This window comes from Maylandia zebra, linkage group LG2 (assembly GCF_041146795.1).
Source record: "Maylandia zebra isolate NMK-2024a linkage group LG2, Mzebra_GT3a, whole genome shotgun sequence".
NCBI classification, from domain to species: Eukaryota; Metazoa; Chordata; class Actinopteri; order Cichliformes; family Cichlidae; genus Maylandia; species Maylandia zebra.
Window position 1 is genome coordinate 30,236,372 of NC_135168.1, and position 6,447 is coordinate 30,242,818.

Genomic DNA, 6,447 nt, shown 5'->3' on the forward strand with positions numbered 1-6,447 from the left:
TCAGACGCAAAATCACCAGCAGCACAAGCTATATGGTTAGCATCAGTAACAGCAACGGCCCGAGCAACACCAGCTGTACTATCACTATTATTAGCAACAATAGCCCCATCAGCAATAGCAGACTTAGGAACAGTCTGACAAGGATGTGTATCGGATGAGGCTGATGCAGGCACCCTATTAAGTCTAGCTATAATATCGTCTAATTTTTTATCTGTTTCTTCAGCCCACTGCATAAAAGTCTCTAAGTCAAAACATCTAACAGGAGTGGAGGTTCCGTTATTATGTTTAAATAATTTATTTGGAGGGTCCATGGTCTGGATTTTAAAAGTCAGGGACTTGAAATTTTGCTGCAGATGTTGTCTAATGTACTACACACTTTGTTTATGAGTTTGGTAAACTGTTGCCTTTGTACCTGTGCTTCTTGGTGGTATTGATTGAGTCTAGCTTCAATCAAACATAATTTATCAGCTATTGAAGCTATATGACTTTGTTCAGCAGGCTGAGCGTCTGGAAGCTTTATGTAAGCATCATACGCCGCTGATATTTGAGAGTCTGTTATGCCGTCTTCTTCGAAATCTATGTGTGAATCAACGCTATTTCTGACACATTCTGGGGTGGTGGGTATATGAACTAGATCAAAATCTGACATGCTGTACTCAAAAACATCAGAGAAATCGCGAGGTAGCCACTCACTCGGGGGTGTTGCAGGTTCGCTGATGAAGATCGGTTCTGACTCTCCACTGTTGCACAAAGCTCCAGGTTTTTGTTGTTCTGGGAGGTCGATACTGCTTAAACATTCCAAAAACGTCTGGAATCGTATGGTGTCCTGATCATTATGAGGAGGGGTGCTGTTCTGCAGTCTGTGAAGATAGATAGACATGTGTTAAAACATATTATACATGTACCCATTTCAAACTGAATAAGCGTGTCTCCCTCTCTATCTCTTTTTATCTAATTTATATATGCCTATGCTTACCTTGTAGTGTGCGTTATTCGGGATGGTCCTGCTTCTCCACACACCCGGTTCTCTGGCGTGGCTCTGTAGGTGTAAAACGGTCAGTTTAGAACATTTGTAATTGTTTAAACCCCTTTAAAAAAAAAATACACAACTATACATCCCGTTGTATACACACCTGATGTAAGGTAGGGCTCTGTGGTAGCGGTGTCTGAATGTTTTCCTGCTCAGTTTGTTAACCCTGGAACAAACAAAAACGTTATTACATAATTTAAAACAATCGCTAGTTTAAAACATACATACGTTTAAAAATCCAGTAATGCTGTACACACCTTGTGCCTGTTAGAGAACTAGTTCCAGCTGTAAAAGCGCCCGTTTCTAAAGAAAAGGGTCCTGGGCCGTTCTCCCGAACTCCTAAAAATTAAGCTTTTGTTTTAGGAAAAAAAGATAGTTTGAATATCCTATAATATGTTAACATAACACTTTTTAAAAATCCAATAATAGGTTTTGTTTTACTTACCGTTTACGATGTCCATGTTATAAAGAACGATGTTAGTGTTGATGATCGCAAAGAAAATGGTGTGCTCTGCAGCGAATCTTGAGGCGTAAATGGCTCAGGGTATCGGGCTCTGAGCGTGTTTTTTATATAGGGTGGGTGTTTCCAAAAAGAAAGGTATGTCTCCAATCAATTTAAATGAGGCCCTACAGGGCTTTTGTCTTCTCAAGGAATTACAAAGGAGCCGATACTTCAGACAATAGGCGGGGTCGCCACCCGACTGGTACCACCTGCCCCATTTACCTTGTCGAGGAATTACAAAAAGAGCCGATACCGGCCACTTTAAACAATAGGCTGGGCCCTTGTTCGCATGGTACTCTCAACAACTAAGTGATACCCGCGGTGGGCTTTTACAATCCTGAACAAATTCAAACAATTAGCCAGCTGTTGAAAAGTTGGAGCGGGTCTGGGCGACTGGTTTTAGAAGTATCACTGTAGCGTTTATTTTCTAAAGGGCTGAATGTTATTTGCGACTATCTGTTGTGTTAAAAACTACTCTGAAACCATGAAACCACTTACAGAAGAAATGGCCCGTTTGATCCGTTTTTAAATAAATAAAATGCTTGCATCGGTGCATGGTGTGACACCAGAATCACAAAATGAGTGTATTTAAAAGACGATTAGTTTGAAAAGAGCGATACTGGCTGCTTTGGGGGAAAAGGTGACATTGTGTGCAGCGTGTTTTAGAAGTATCACTGTAGCGTTTATTTTCTAAAGGGCTGAATGTTATTTGCGACTATCTGTTGTGTTAAAAACTACTCTGAAACCATGAAACCACTTACAGAAGAAATGGCCCGTTTGATCCGTTTTTAAATAAATAAAATGCTTGCATCGGTGCAAGGTGTTGACACCGGAATCACAAAATGAGTGTATTTAAAAGACGATTAGTTTGAAAAGAGCGATACTGGCTGCTTATAGCATTTATTTTCTAAAGGACTGAATGCTATTTGTGACATTTACTGTGTTAAAAACTAGCTGGCTGGCTTTGTCTCACTCTTAGTTCAACATTCCGAAATCCCGATTTTTAAATAAAATGATCGCATCAACCCTGGAAAGAAACCCCAGTAGATGTGTAAAAACTAGTTAAATTAAAACTAGGGGTTTGATTAAATGAAACGCTTGTGAACATGCTGACATCACCCATTCAGAAGAAATTCCCATTTGTACCATTTATAAAATAAAATGCATGCCTCACTGCAAGCTGAGACATTGTCAGATTTAGAAAATTAGTGTGATTAAAACACTATTACCAACACTTTTGACTAGAGCACACCCTCTTTGTTAAGGCGCACTGTGAACCAAAACAGCTTCCACTCCGCCAAGAATGAAACAAGAAACAAAGAATTGCTTTTAAGAACACATGCATAACTGAATGTTGCGATACACCTAAGTGAAAAAATAGTTTAATTAAAAACCCTATGGTTTGATTAAATTAAAACCCCGTTAAAAACACATAAACTCATATAACCCCTCTGATACCCTGTGGTATTTCCACACCTGAACACGCATGCGCACACACACACGAAACTGGTCAAATCAGTTTGGTTGGCCGCCATCTTGGACTAGTGCCATCGAATTACTGAACGCGCATGCGCACACGCACGAAACCGGTCAAACCGGTTCTCAAACCGGTTTGGTTGGCCGCCATATTGGACAGGTGCCATCGTATTACTACTACCCACCACTTCTCTGTTATGTGCTCCTGTGTCTTTATATCTACAGGGAGATGGTTAAATGCTCAAAAATAAGGTGTTTTGACGCTGACTGTGTTATTCAAAACAGACTGATATCTACCATTTAATGTCCCTCCACCTCTGAAATTTGGTGTGAGCTTAAGACGCCACCTCTGCCGCTCTGTCTCCTGAAACACCACTCGTGTTTCATTGTGTGGGTGGAAGGTCGACCGTCTATTACGTGTAATGGAGCAACCTGATATGAAGCTGTTTTCTCTGTTTAGGTCTACAGTGGACTGTCTGAACATTTCAGTGAGTAAAATTCAAACATGTAATAACCCTGTGAGATGGCCGCAGTAGTAAATATTTTTAAAAGTGGCATTTGAAAGTTCACCCAGCGGTTGGTGACTGTGAGAAGCTTTGCAGAGTGTTTTGATCTGAATGACTTTCTCATATTTTTTATCCTTTAATGCAGAGCAGATCTTTTGGAATCATAAATTAAAGGCCAATTCGCTTTTTATTTTACACTTTAAACAAACATGCTCCTCTATGCATGCTAGCAATCTGTCCAGTGTCCATAATCAACCGCTGTATAAACTAATGTCATAATACCCTTTAAAATCAGGAGTGTTGAACATGAGGCCCGATGCCTACAATCAGCTCCACAAAGACTCCAATCTGACCCACTGAACTGCTCTGGGAAATGTGAAGGGAGCATAAATTTGGGGCATTTAACAATATTTTAAAGTTGTTGTTTTGTTTTTTTTACGGCTGAAGATCTCTGCTGAAGATGGCTGTTCTTACTGTACCAAAGTAATTAAGTTACATTTTAACAATGATGCTGCCGCGGAGCACGGTTTTTCCCAGTTGAAAGAGAGAAAAGAGGTTCAATTAATATTTGTGAGAGAGCTGTCGTTAGCGGTGAACCAAAGACGGGTACCTACCTCGAAGGAGTCGGAGTGTTTCTTCGAGCCTTTTGAACTATTCTGAAATAACATCGTGGAAGAGACATAAAATTAAACTAAAAGCAGACCCAGCCAGGCTCCACCATCAGCCAGCAGGCCACAGCCAGGCTCCACCATCAGCCAGCAGGCCACAGCCAGCAGACCCAGCCAGGCTCCACCATCAGCCAGCAGGCCACAGCCAGGCTCCACCATCAGCCAGCAGGCCACAGCCAGGCTCAGCAGGCCACAGCCAGGCTCCACCATCAGCCAGCAGGCCACAGCCAGGCTCCACCATCAGCCAGTAGGCCACAGCCAGGCTCCACCATCAGCCAGCAGGCCACATCCAGCAGACCCAGCCAGGCTCCACCATCAGCCAGCAGGCCACAGCCAGGCTCCACCATCAGCCAGCAGGCCACAGCCAGGCTCCACCATCAGCCAGCAGGCCTAGCCAGGCGCCATCATCAGAAATTCCGCTTCCGGGTCCCTCGTGGTGGCCGCCTCGTGCTCTCGCTTCAGTATGCCACCCAAGAAAGGCCCAACACCAGAGGAGGTTGAGGACATTAAAACCTCCCTCGGAGCGCTGTGCGGAGACGTGGCCGCAGTCAGGGCACAGCAGGAGCTGCTTCTGGGGCTTCTGGAGGAGGTAAAACAGCTACGCCTCCAAAATGCCGAGAAGGACAGACGGATCATGGATCTCGAGCGGCGGGTGGATGAGCTGGAGCAGTACACCCGTACGAACGACGTGGTCATCAGCGGTATTAAAATCAAGCCGTGCTCGTACGCGTGCGCGGTGGCCGGGAACGTCGGGGAGCCCAGCGACGAGGAGACCCGCTCGGTAGAGCAACAGGTGGCGTCCTTCCTCCAAAGCAAGGGGATAGAGATGGACCTGGAGCACATAGAAGCATGTCACTCACTGCCCAGGAGGAGTGACAGACTGCCGGCCATCATTATGAGATTTGTCAATCGGAAGAACAAGGTCGCACTGCTGAAACAAGGACGCAAACTGAAAGGCACGGACGTTTTCATTAATGAGCATCTGACACGAAAAAACGCAGACATCGCGAGGAAGGAAAGGCAACTGAAGAAGAACGGTAAAATACAACATACATGGGTAACAAACTGTAAGATTTTAATTAAGCTAAATGGGACACCAGAAGAGGCAAAAGTACTGATAGTGAGGAACATGGAGGATCTGGACAAGTATAACTGACACCAATGTATCAATTACACCAGGAAATGACATGGACACGTTGAAATTAGTTCTTCAACAGAAAGTAATTGATCTAGATTGTGAATATAAGGAGCATAATATAATAGATCCAGAAATAGATTCTGAAAGTAACTTTCTCTCTTCTTTTGTTAAAAATTGTAATTATTTCACTCAGGAACAATATGAAAAAGAAATTAACCTAGACGGGAAGCTCTCATTAATTCACTTTAACAGCAGAAGTATGTACTCTAATTTTGATTTCATTAAGGACTATTTGCAACAATTTTCTCGCCCCTTTAGTGTTATAGCCATCACTGAAACTTGGTTCAATGTCGATAAAGGAATAGATTTTTGTTTGAATGGATATGATTTAAAATACATGAATAGATTAAATAAGGCGGGCAGCGGGGTTGCTATATATGTTCATAACTCTATAAAATATAATGTTGTAACAACTATGTCTATGGCTATTGATGGAATTTTGGAATGTTTGACTATTGAGATTATGAATGAAAAAAAGAGAAATGTTATAATAAGTTGTATATATCGGACACCCAGTTCAAGTATTGACACTTTTAATGAATGGATAGAAAAAACGTTTGCTTCGGTGAACCAAAAATTACTATTTATCTGCGGTGATTTTAACATTGATTTGCTAAATCCAACAAGGTTAAAAGCCATTGATGACTTTACTGACACAATGTACAGCTTATCACTATATCCAACAATAACAAAGCCAAGCAGAATAACTTCACATAGCGCCACTATTATTGACAACATTTTTACTAATGTCATGGATTTCCAAATTAATAGTGGTCTGCTTGTCTGTGATATAACTGACCACTTACCAGTTTTTACTTTGTGTGACTGTGATTTAAAAAAAATAGATACCAAGATCATGATAGCAAAGCGAACAATAAATGAAGAAGCAATTCATGCCTTCAATTTCGATTTAGCACAACAAGATTAGAGTTCGGTGTATGAAGAGTCAGATGTGGACAAGGCTTATGATAATTTTCTAGATATTTTTACTATGTGGTACAATAAACATTGTCCTGTAAACGAACACATGACAAAGAAAAAAAAGATAAAAAGTCCTTGGCTCACAA

At 41.8% G+C, this 6,447-nt stretch overlaps 1 long non-coding RNA gene across 1 annotated transcript; it reads right to left on the bottom strand.

Moving 5' to 3' along the window:
• Nucleotides 1-507: 507 nt before the first annotated feature.
• Nucleotides 508-1,722, bottom strand: LOC112432784 (uncharacterized). Its single transcript, XR_003023221.2, has 4 exons — nucleotides 1,288-1,722; nucleotides 1,134-1,196; nucleotides 977-1,039; nucleotides 508-860 (listed from the first exon to the last, which is right to left on the bottom strand). It is a non-coding gene; the product is annotated as an uncharacterized LOC112432784 (long non-coding RNA).
• Nucleotides 1,723-6,447: the final 4,725 nt, after the last annotated feature.